This window comes from Nelumbo nucifera, chromosome 1 (genome assembly GCF_055504915.1).
Source record: "Nelumbo nucifera cultivar China Antique chromosome 1, China Antique-T2T, whole genome shotgun sequence".
NCBI lineage: Eukaryota > Viridiplantae > Streptophyta > Magnoliopsida > Proteales > Nelumbonaceae > Nelumbo > Nelumbo nucifera.
Window position 1 is genome coordinate 63136565 of NC_142649.1, and position 13002 is coordinate 63149566.

At 35.9% G+C, this 13002-nt stretch overlaps 1 pseudogene; it reads left to right on the forward strand.

The window, feature by feature from the left end:
- The first annotated feature begins 8531 nt into the window (after window positions 1-8531).
- Window positions 8532-10556, forward strand: LOC104594439 (replication factor C subunit 1 pseudogene; annotated as a pseudogene).
- The last annotated feature ends 2446 nt before the right edge of the window (window positions 10557-13002 follow it).

The window sequence follows — 13002 nt, forward strand, 5'->3', positions numbered from 1 at the left end:
TTGTTATTTGGAAAGCGGGCTAAGGACAGTTAAAGAGAAGCTGAAAGTTTGGAAAGTGGAAAATAACCTGAATGCAGAAACAGAGAAGAAGGCTTGTCTAGGTCTTACTACTAATATTGATAGAGCAGAGGAAGTTGGTCCAATTTCTGAAGAGCTTAAACTTAAAAAAATTCAAGCAAAGGCAGTATACAATTTGGCAATCAAAGAAGAATTAAAATGGAGACAGAGAGCAAAATCTAAATGGCTGAAAGCGGGAGATAAGAATACTCACTATTTTCACAAGCTGACAAATGCAAAAAAAATAAAATAAATAAATAAATAAACAAAATATCTTATCCACAATCAGCAAACTTATTTGGGATGATAAGGTGGGTGCCACGGATGCAGAAATCAAAGTAATAGCTACCTCTTTTTACAAAAATTTCTATAAGGAGAATTGAAAATACATACCTTTCCCCATAGGCCTTCCTTTTAAAAGGCTAAGTGAAGATCAAAGGATTTCTCTTGAAAAACCTTTTTCTGAGGAGGAGATTAAGATGGCAATCAACGACTTGGACAATGAGAAATCCCCTGGACCGGATGGCTTTTCCAACTTATTTTATATTAAGTGATGGGATTTTGTGAAGCAAGATATCCTAAATGCCTTTCGGTCATTCCATTCTAATGCCTCTCTTCAAAAGAGCTTGAATAATGTCTTTATCACTCTCATTCCTAAGATTGAAAGGGCTGTACATGTTAAAGATTTCAGACCAATTAGCCTTCTAAATAAGCTTTTACAAGATTTTGGCCAAGGTCTTAGCTGAAAGGATGAAAGGGGTTTTGGATAGTGTGATCTCGAAAAATCAAAGTGCTTTTGTGCTGGGTAGGCAAATGATTGATTCAATTCTTATTGCAAATGAGTTGTTGGATTCAAGGATGAGAGAGGGGAGTCCAAGTTTGGTTTATAAACTGGATATTAAAAAAGTCTATGATCATGTTAATTGGAATTGTTTAGACAGAGTTCTGGAAAGAATTTTGGGCAAAAGTAGAGAAATTGGATGAAAGTTTGTGTTTCTTCCCCCAAATTTTTTATTCCGATTAATGGTCAATGTGCAGGCTTCTTTGAGAGCTCTAGAGGGTTAAGGTAGAGAGACACCCTTTCTCCCCTTTTCTTTATTTGTATTGTAGTGATTCTTACTCTATTTAATCAAAAGGCAACAACATCTGGTCTATGGGAAGGGTTTGCAATTTCCCTAGGGGTGAAAAAGTGAACATCCTTCAGTTTGCGGATGATACCTTATGCTTTTTAGATGCTTCTCTTGATCAGCTGGATAATCTGATTGGGATCCTTAATTGGTCTGAAGTTGTCACAAGTTTGAAAGACAACTCGAAGATTGTGCTAATGTTTTGGCTAGTCAGGTGGATTAGCTTCTAGTAAAGTACCTGGGCCTTCCATTGGGGGCTAAATGTTCCTCTGTTGCCATATGGGATCCAATAATTGAAAGATTGGAAAGGAAATTGTCATCTTAGAAAGCTAAGCATCTCTATTTTGGTGGTAGAATGACCCTTCTAAAAAGTACTCTCTTTAATCTCCCTACCTACTTTCTGTCCCTTTTCCCTATCTCAAATAAAGTGGCTAGGAAAATAGACTCTCCGAAAAAACATTTTGTGGAGGGGTTGGGAGGAAGAAAGGAAAATCCACCTTGTGAATTAGAACCAAATCTGCCTTCCTAAGGAACAAGGGGGTCTTGGTTTGAGAAGAATTAAGGTGACAAATTCAGCTATGCTGTGTAAATGGATATGGAGATTTACCATTGAAAGGAAAGCTTGGTGGAGAAGCCTAATTGCATCTAAATTTGGGGTTGAGTGGGGTAACTGGAAAAATAAAACCCCCCCACCTAATTGGGGTTATTCCTTATGGAAAAGTATCATGAAAGTTGCTCTATTGTTTGATGGGGGAATCAGCCTCAAAGTCAGAAAAGGGGATAGAATCAAATTTTGGAAAGATCATTGGTGTTTGAATCATTCATTGTCTGAAAAATTCCCTCTTATCTTCTAGTGTGTCTCCAACCAGGATGCCTCGGTTGCTGAAACTTAATCAGTTTTGGGCTCCCCAATTCAGAAGAGGTCTTTTTGACTCGGAAATTCAAGAAGCTTCAAATCTGTTGGGGACTATACAAGCTTAAATCATCAACCACAATCAGAATGACCGGTGAATTTGGTCCAAAGAAGGTGTTTTCTTAGTTAAATCAATGGCTAGTAGACTTGGTAGTAGAGTGGCAGTGGGAGATTTCCCTGCTAAACAGATTTGGAGCCCAACCTGCCCTTCTAAAGTTAATTTTTTAGTCTGGACAATGGCATTGGACAAATGTTTGTCCCGAACCAATCTTGAGAGAAGAGGTTTGCTGATTCTTAATAAGTCCTGTGTCCTTTGTGATGATCATCTGGAAACTACGGATCATATATGCATTCATTGCCCTTTTGCTACTCGGGTGTGGCATCACTTCTTGAAGGTGGTGGGGATTTGTTGGGTCATGCCTAAATTAGTTAAGGAATTACTATGTTGTTGGAAAATCAGTAATTTGAAGAAAAGAGGGAAATTGGTTTGGACTACTATTCCGACAGTTGTGATTTAGGCCATTTGGTCTGAGAGAAACAATATAATTTTTAATCAAAAAGTGAGAGGGGCCGAGGATATAGTTCAGTTGCCTATTGGTAAACTGCTCTGTTGGATCTCAGTCACTCCTAAATTTAGACACTCAAATGTAACTCATCTATTGAGAACTTAGTCAATTTGGTGCTTGTAATGGGAGTCCCTCAGGCCTGTCCATTTATTGGCAGGTTCTATTTTGTACTTTATGAGTTAGTTTTAAAATTTATCTTACCTTTAAAAAAAAAGGATAATAGTAGTTGTTATTTACATAAGTGGTGAAAGTTCAAATCACATTACATGTATGTTATTTTTACACAAGTGGCGAAGCCATTTGACTATGTTTGGGTAATGGGTTTGACCGAACCACTTAGGTTTAAACCGACCAGACCAACTTGAACTATGCAATTGGATTGTCTTCGAGCTAATCACATCAAGAGTGGTTGAACCATTTGGATTCGGATCAGTCCAGTCAAACCAAACTAGACTGGTTCAATCAATGGTGGATTGACTTGGACCAACCCATATCAGGTTGTGCACAGGTTTGGGACTGAACCGGTAGGTCCAAAGCGGGTAATTTCTAAAAATACCCAACTTAACCTTGTTATTAACTTCTGGCACCAGCACCGGTATTTGCGAAACCCTAACCTTTCAAAGCGTTCCACATCGGAGGAATGGACGGAACATCTGAGGAACTGACAAAAGAGGGAAATAAGAGGTGGCGAGAGGGAAGTACCAAATCCATTGTGGAGGAACAAAGGAAGTGGAAGAGGAGGGGAGAGAGAGAGAGAGGTCGCGAGAAAGAGAGGTGACCATGAGCTCCGATCACAGAGAGCTTTGATTGAACCACCGATGTAGAAGATCACTCGTCTTGTCCCTATTCCCCAGGTGAGGATCCACTGTCCAGAAGAGGACGATCTAGAGTTGCTAAACAGGAATGAACACCCCAACATCGATAGCAATGAGCACCGTCAAGTTGCTTGTCGTGTCGAAAGCAGAGGGCGGAAACCAGTAAAAAGAAGAAAGAGGTGGTGATTCTCTCAAATCCATCTTTCATTTTCCCGCAATCTCTTAACATCTTCAAGGTAGAAAAAGAAATCTATCAGGGCAGAGATAGAGGATAGAGGGCTTTGGTATGCCAGTGGTTAACAGTACCTCTTGCTTACTGCATCGTATGTGCATCGCAGGCAGACATGCGGTAACGTTTGTGGTGATGCTTTAGCTCCAACGTGTTTTGGAGCTTGGAAAACCTTCGTGTCCCAAATTTTTTGAACACTATTAAACGCTATTTACATCCAAAAATTTGGGACACCATTTGTTGTCCTATGATTTTTTTTTTTTCTCATGGGAAGCGATAACTAATTTTGCTTCCTGTGAATTAATTTTAAAAAGGAAGAGAGAAAAATGACCCAGAGATTGAGGGTAAGAGAAGACCACCAATAAAGGTGGTGGAAACGGTAGAAGGCGGGAAAGAGAAGAAAAGAGAAAATGAGAGAAAGAGAGAGGAAATCACTAAAAAGATAATCAGTGGAAGGAAACCGTTGCTGCCTCCATGCCAATGCCAGTTCTGCCCAAATTTAATGGCAGTTGGAAGTTGATCCACCAGCATTAGAGATCAGATTCGTTGAAGAAGAATAAAGGGTAAAATAGTCTTTCTTGTCTTTTTGTTCACAGAATATTAAGGGACGCTAACGTAAAAGAAGTATTAATTAATTGTTAGAAACAGTAAGGGTAGCATCAGTCAATTTTCAAACAGTAAGGTACACTTAATCAATTAGCTAAACCATGGTAGTTTAAAAAATTTACCCCCCAAATATTCAAGAATAAAAGCTGCAAAACCATTAGAATCTGTTCTTTTTTCTGGGTAAAATTTGGAAGCCAACGGGATGAGTTAACATCCTTCATCCATCCCGTTAACTCTACATGGGTTGAAGATGGAGCTCAAATGTCCCCGTTTGGTTGTGTGGAGTGCTGATGTGAACTTGCATGAGAGAGCACATATGGTCATTCCAACTATGGTATGAAAAGAGTTTTGACCAATCAAAACCCGCTTATGAATTTTGATAAATAATACCTTATTTGCTATCATGTTTATGATTCTAATTTATTGGTCAATTGTTTTTCCGATATCATAATTCAACCCTATGGATCATATCATAATACCAACAAAACTTTTAACCAAATAACGGAAATCATAAAACTAGTAATGGTTCTTCCTAATTGATAGATAACTTTTTTTCGTCCGTCAGATTGGAATCTACCATCATCCTAATACGTATGTATTCTTTCAACAACAATGAGACATAGCATTGGGTCAGGTTTCATTAAGGTTGTGTTTGGTTTGAAGGAAAAAGTAGGAAAAGGAATTTTCCTATTGTGAAGGTTTCCCTATTTTTTCCTTTAAACCAAACACAACCTAAGGTTTCAACCAAAAAATATTCTTTCAAGTAAAATAGGCGACTAGGCGTTTAGGAAGTAAGGTTTCAACGAAAGCTATAAATGTCAAAACGCCTCTCATTCCTTTGGCTAGAGTCTCTTATAAAGTTCAAATACTAGCAATTAGGATTTTCCTCTGCAACACAGCGAAGTCGGCAAACTTTATTATTTGTTCATAACAGTCCATCTATTCTGATATTCTTCCTTCTTTTTCAATATGTGAGACTAACCCCAGATTTCTCTCTCTTAAATACGAGACTTACCACAAGGAAACTTTAAATTAGTTTGTATGAATGACTTGTGTTCTTTATAAGTTTCATAAAGAAAGCTTTGCATAGTCGATATGGTAGGATTTAATGAAGATTGATCTTTGTTTGAAATTTGATCTTACAATGGCCCTGCTGAGCAAATAGGGCTCACAGATCGAACTGACCAACTGCTTTACAAAATTGATTAAAAAAAAACATCTAAGGTTTTGATACGAAGGAACAAATATGGGTAAAAGAGACAAATATAAGTAAGATCTGAACAACAATGCATTTATTAACAATAGGGTCAAAATGTAAGATTCAAATTGAAACTATTGTGGTTCATATTGTATATAGTAAATTTTCACAATTATACATAGTTGTCAAGATGCCCAAGGGCGCTCTGCACCTTGACTTTTAGCAATTAGGCACCCGCCTAGACGACATAAATGATAAGGCGGGCGTCTTTTATAATATCATTTATATTGTTGTATCTTATTAATGTATATGTTAATATACTATGTTTCTTTTTTATTAATGTATGCTATATATTAATTATACTATGTTTAAATGTTTTACTATTGAAATTTAAAAGATCAAGGGGTTTTGAAGAGAGAAAAAGAAAGAAAGAAAGAGGAAAAAAAGAACAGAATTATAAAGAGGTTCTTATTTTTTTCTATTCTCTCTCTCTCTCTAATTAAATAAAAAAGAAACTCCATCCTTGTTTTTTTTTCTATTTCACTTTCCATCTTGAATATATATTTATCATATAAACTTAATAACCTTCTTTAGCTGCTAATTGACATAAGCAACTTGGTGACTTCTATAGAACTCCTTTTTTATTTTTTTGTTTTGCACTTCTATAGTTATCATTTGTAGTTTTGATATGAACACTGATGAGGGCGGATTTGGCCCTCCAATGACATTATGACACCTGACACCTCATGTCAACTAAGTGCACTCACAGGCAGCTCACCACCATGTAACACTTACAGGTAGCTCGCCACAATGCAGCACTTCACAGGAAGCTCGCCACTAGGCAGTTCGCCATCATGCAGCTCGCTTCCTAGTCAGACCGACCACCGCATGACAACCCCGAGGAACTCACCACCGTATCCCACATTTTACGGGATTATGACTTGTAACGGCTATATTAGCTCACCTACTCCCCGATTTAGGCGGAAATGGGCAACCTTACCGGTTGGTGGCTTTATCCCCACCTAACATGAAAACATGTCCCATCACAGCGGGAATCCAGGAACTGCTCCACCAAACCCGCAGGGACTCTAGTATATAAAGGCCTCACCCCCCAAGGGCGAAGAAGGATGGGTAACCCCTGCTCTCTAGCTCTCTCATTCTCTTATATCATTTTCAGCTCGCTACTAAGTGCTGACTTAGCCATCGAAGTGACCTTGCCAGGTAAACACCCCCAGGTTCTCTGATCCAGTTCGTGCAGGTCCCTCAGTTCCCACTGTCTATAGAGATGAGCAGATCCATCTCCAACAGGAAGTAGCCATTTCGGTTCCCGTTGCTGCTGGTAACCAGATCACCTCCTGCAGGGAGCAGCCGGGTTGCACTACGCTAGGGAGCTCCATTTCAGCCTCTGAGTCACAGGCCACTTGGGAGCAGACGAACTGATGAGATACTTAGCCAAAAAATGATACGTGACCAGAAAACGTTACATCAAACACCAACTCATTGAATTCCAAGTCATCAAGTATACTCAGCCGAGCCTTAGAGTCAAATACAATGGTAAGCAAAAAGAAAAAAACGAAAGCTGTAAGCAGCCTGCATCTAACTTAGAATTAAATGTATACATTAAGGTTGTGATGGACATTTGTTAGGTTGGAGTACTTTGCAAAAGGCTCTACTGCAAGCCTTCTCTATTCTTTGATTCTTTCTCAACAATATTGTGTGCTCATGTAGATGTAATTGTGGATGGGAGTGGGACTGTACTTCTTGGATGTGGGGCGGCTTAAGGCAAATAACCATGCAAATAATGGTCCAAGAGAATGATAATTTCATGTGAGACATTTTTCAAAACCATGCTTTCCTTCCTAAACAGACTTTTAAATAAAACACTTAAGAGTGTTTTTTTGTGACGCTTCCTAAATAGGCTTTTTTTCTCTTTACAAAAGGGCTTCTCCAAAATGCAACAAGCTAGAAGCTATGGTACTTTTTCAATAAATAATTATTTTGTGATTTTTAGGGTGTTTTTAACTTCTAAGGCGCAATAAGCCACAAAAATGCTTATTAGAAATTCTCCCCAATAGGGGTGTCAACAGTATTCAAAAATCCAATTTTGAATTTGAGATTTGATATAATCGAATTGAATTCGGATATGACCTTATTCGATTCGATAAATATCCAAATTCAACCAATTATTTAATTCTTATATCTAATATATGAAATACTTAAATGTTTTGTATAATTTATATATATATATAATAAGTAAATTATATAAATAATTTATATATTTATATACTCTATATAAATAAAATATTTATTTAATATATTTATTAATTGCTTAAAATAATTAATTAATCAAATCAATTATTCAAATATTTAATCGAATTTGAATATTATTTTTCAATATCTATTGGATATCAAATTCAAATTCGGATATTGCCTGATTTAATTTAAATTCGATCCGTACAGTCCCAAATGCAACCTTAATCTGATGTGGAATAACTTTTTTATACGAGCTCATCTTATTGGTCGGTACAAGTAGATTCGCATATAAAGATCACATGCCTTGACCCAAAGAAAACTCACACGGTCATGTCCATCGGAATGGAACCCCTCTCAAGAATCAAGACGTAATCAATGAACAATTTTTCTTAATCGAGCAAAAAGCCACACAAAAAAAAATAATAAATAAATAAAATTGAGCTTATTTTCCCGCACATTCCTTCGTTCTAGCTTCATGTTAGATAATTCGTTGTAGTTCATCTGTAAAGGTTATGACAACTTCTCACAATGCATTTATACACATTTCTCACATTTCATTGGTAACGCAAACCACCGCTCCCCCCTAAATCAACGACTTCTCTTCTCTCTGACCATCATAGCTTACCAATTGCTTGATAGAATTCCCGGTAGAACATTCTTACCCTCTTCTCATGAAGAATTAAAGTGCATGCACATTGTTTGAAGTTGAAAGTGATAAGGCTATGTTTTGTATAAGTTGGGCTCCTGTGTCAACTTACATTTGAGACATGTTGGGGTTCCCTCCTTATGAGGTGGGATTCACTAATAAAGGTAGATAAAAGAAAAGAAAAAAAAGACAAAAAAAAGGAATGGAAAGTAAATAAATTTTTTGTATTATACGTCCTTGGCTAACCAACGGATTGGAGAGAGCTCACTCCTACTCTTTACTCTCTCAATTTCAACAGCTCTCTAAAAAATATTAGAGAATAGAAAAGGGGTTTAGAGAATAAGGTTTTTGAGAAGAAGAAGAAGAAGAGTTACAAGGGTTGAAATGAAAAAGACAAATCCGTTTTCCGTATCTTCTCTTGCTTCTATTGCTGTGATTTCACCTTTGGTGAGGGATTTCATGTTTGTTATTCATCTTAATGATGTTTTATGTTATTGATATCCAATAGCTTTCTTGATGTTCATCATCTAGTTGTAACTAGATAGAAAAACATTGTACCCCATTACTATTGCTAATAGTGGATGATTTGGATTTCGGTCTCGTGGTTTTTACCCTCACATTGAGGGGTTTTCCATGCAAAAACCTAGTGTCTACTACTGTTGCTTGATCTGTTTTTGGTTATTTATTTTATTACTGCTTCATGCTTGATATTTGTGGTTAAAATCTTTGTGATTATTTTTCACAAGGAAAAATATAGGGATTATTCCGAACAAGACAAAAAATATTAAACTAATTGCCTTCTGGGCCTTGGGGCATCCTTCTTAGGCCATGTTTGGGAATGTTTAAAAATAAGTGTTTATTTGAAATAAGTGCTTATTTGGGTTAGGACCACATCATTAAGCACTTATTGGTGTTTGGGAACTAAGCCCGAAACAAGTGCTTATTTTAAAAAGGGAAAATTCCCAATAGGTACCCTGTACTTTAGGTTGAGTGCCAATTTAATACCCAAACTTTAAAATGCGACAATCTAGTGCCTACCGTTAATGGACCATCAGTTATGTATGTTACATGACCTCATGTGTGATTTAAGACTTTTGAAAATGTCAAAATTACCCTTGGAAATACAACATATTGTTCATCATCTTCTTTCTTAAGAAAATGAAATAGAGTCCAAGCTCTCAACAATCAAAATTTCCAAGATACCTATCTTCTGTATCTGTAATGATTGCTATAGTCAAAAGCTGAAAAACCTTGTCAACTATTGTAGTATTGTTTGGTTCTTACTTTCCAAAAATAGACAAAACAACAGATGGCAAAGAGGCTTTTTTTTTTTTTGCTGCAAACGAAGGACTTCAAGTTAATGAGATTGTATTTGAAGAACTTGCACAGAGAGAGAGAGAGAGAGTTAATAGAGATATGCCAACGACACTAAATCAGCAGTATATGAGCCTCTCAATGTCTATTAGAAAATACGATGACATAAGAAACGGTCTTCTTAATGGCTTAAAGGATGAAGGCATTTCACCCTTTACTTTCGTTGATAAGCTATTTGGCTTTAATGGGGGAAGTTGAGAATGGATGAAAGAATTGACTTAAGCATGAGCGACCCTGATCTAGTCCCTCTTATTATTCAGGAAAATTACATCAATTATATACCTAGCTTTGCTGGTAAGGATGATAATGGGATCAACAGAATGAACTTGCTTGCACGTGTAGCGGAGTCTATTGCAAATGGCGATATAATAAATGTTCAAATCAGAAGCTATCAACAGTGGCAACTCTCCCAAACTAGCTGCTTTGCGCTGCATGGGAGAAAAGAGACCCTTGAACAGGGGGAGCGCATATTGAGGCTTTTGGAAAATGTGCATACTCATCTTCTTGCATTTCGTGAATACAATTCTGACTGGGAAACCTTGTGAGTTGATTACTTCACTCTTCTTCTGAAACGATTAACTGAGCCTCTTTAGACACTCTCTAAGGCTGAAGCAGTTCAGAATGTTGCTGAGTTAATGGATGCTTACTCTATAAATCAGGACAACTTGGACACAATCGTGGAGTATCAAAGTTCCAGGGGCACTGAAACCCATTAGGAACAGAAACAGAGTTTTTGGTCAGCTTAAACGACAATTTCTGGTCATGGGTGTAGTCGTCGGTCTTCACATCCCTTCTATGCAAGTGTCTGACGGTCTGAACTTGACTCAGCGGAAGAGATAGTTTGGCTTTTCCTTTGCTTCTTTTGTCAAACCATGTCATGTGAATAGGATAAGAGAGGAACTATAATATAAAATTTCAATGTTTTAAAAAACGACCCAGAACCAAAGCCATTCTGGCCACTGGTTTCTGGGTCGGTGGTTCAACTGTCTGTAGGTGTTCAACCTTCCTCTCTATAGTTGTTGCAGAATTGCAGGTTTGGAGATTATAGATGGTTGATAAAGAAAATTAGATGACACTTGAAGGGCATTTGTGTCTTTTCCCATGACACTTAAAGGCTGGTTAAAAGTAGGTAGTAGATTGTCGCATTTCAAAAGCTCGGGTACTAGATTGTTGCATTTTAAAGTTCGGGTACTAAATTGTCCCTAGTTGAATTTTAAAAATAAGGGTACCTAAAGTACAGGGTACCTATCGGAAATTTTCCCTTTTAAAAATAAGGGCTTATTAAACCCAAAATTTCAGCTTTTTTTAAGTACTTATACAATAAGCACTTCTTCAATTTTTTTCTTCCAAAATTGTCCCTAGTTGAATTTTAAAATACCACTTATAAAATTATTCCTAGTTGAATTTTATAAAAGTACTTCTATAAAAGTGCTTTTATAAAAGTACTGTAAAAGTATTTTTATTGGAGAAAATGACTGCCAAACGCCCAATATGCATTAAGCACTTAAAAAAATTGGGTATCAAATACAAATAAATGCTTATTCGAATAAACACTTGTTTTTAAGCACCTATTCAATAAACACTTATTTTTAACATAAGCACTCCGAAACATGGCCTTCATATGTATTATCTATCTATTATTGTAAATAGCAACAAGGATCATAGGATACTAATAAATCGCCTTCGCCTCAAAAGAGTTTAATGTTTTCAAATGCTTCCTTTATTTATCTAATATTTTCACTCCTAAGTCCTAACCGTTGGTTTATAGGTTGAAGTTAGTCAGGAGCTTCTATCTTGATTAGTGATACCTACGTGGACTATCGAAAGTTAGTCAGGAGCTTCTATCTTGATTAGTGATACCTAAGTTAGTCAGAGCTTCTAGGTTTGTATGAATTTTGAAAGTAAGAGAGAAACGAGATAACAATCATGCTATAGCACAAAGAAGTTAATGGTTAAAGACTATCGAAAGTAGAGATAGAGCTAGGAAAAAAAGGTGTAGGAGTAACCTTGTATACAAAGAAGTAATGGGCCCATCTCTGTGGAATTCAGCTTCAGTCAGGGCAAAGTCTGTTTGAGCAGCCTTTACAGCCTTGCATTGAGAATACCTCCATGCTTATGTGCTTTATTTCATGGGGAGATATTCTCAATGCAAGATTGTAAAAGGGGAATGAAAGGAAGTGGGCATGGGCTTGCCCTAACGGAAGCCGATCTCACCTCTCTCTGCTTGATGGGCTCCATAACATGATATTGGTTTTCTCTTCAAGGATGTTCAACTTGAAGCAGATTGTTTATGACTGTCAAGATCCCAAAACGTAGTAATATATCAGCTAATTGGTTCTGTGCCTTAAAATATGGAGCAAAAGAGTTTTTTTTTTGGCTAGTTTAATTTATAAGACCTATATATATATATATATATATAACTGGATGGTTCATGTCAGTATGTCTCTCATTTGAGAGAAATTACTTATCTATTTTTTCATTTTTTGTATTTTCTTTTGTTTTTAAAATATAAAAAGTAATCATTGTCTATTTTGATTTGATCAATAAAGTTGTACACCATTAAAAGGAGAGAGAGAGAGAGAGAGCTAGCTTTGGGTTTTTCAAAACCTCTTATTTTAATACATGTTACTATTACATTTAAGAAAGAGAGTGGGAATAATAATACAACATAATAAAGTAAAATATTAATAAATCAAATAATATAAATAGGTTGGGCTTAAACAATCAGACATAAAACAACAAAAATAAAATATTATTTAAAAATTAATTTAAAAATCCACTAAACTTTCACTTAAAACTAATAAATATTAAAAATATTTCAATTCCACTTAAAAATCAAACTTAATAAACACTAATAAAAATAAGAAATTTAAATACAAAAATATTAAAGTTTTAACAATATTATGATTTCAACATGGGTTCGATATTTTGCTTTATTTATTCTTTTTCTTTTATTAGATAACTTTGTATTAATGTATTTTAATTAATTTAATATTATTAAAATTAATAATTATTATGAGTTGAGACTTTACTGTGCATAGTGTCCATACTACACAAGAGACTTATATAAAATAGAGGACCCAATAAAAATGATATGAAAATAAAAAATTAATGGAATTTTAAAATGTAAAACCTATTTTACCACTCAAACAAAGAAGACAAGCTAAATGGGTCTATGTTGACCCATTTTCAAAAATGGTTCTAATTCGTGTAGAAAC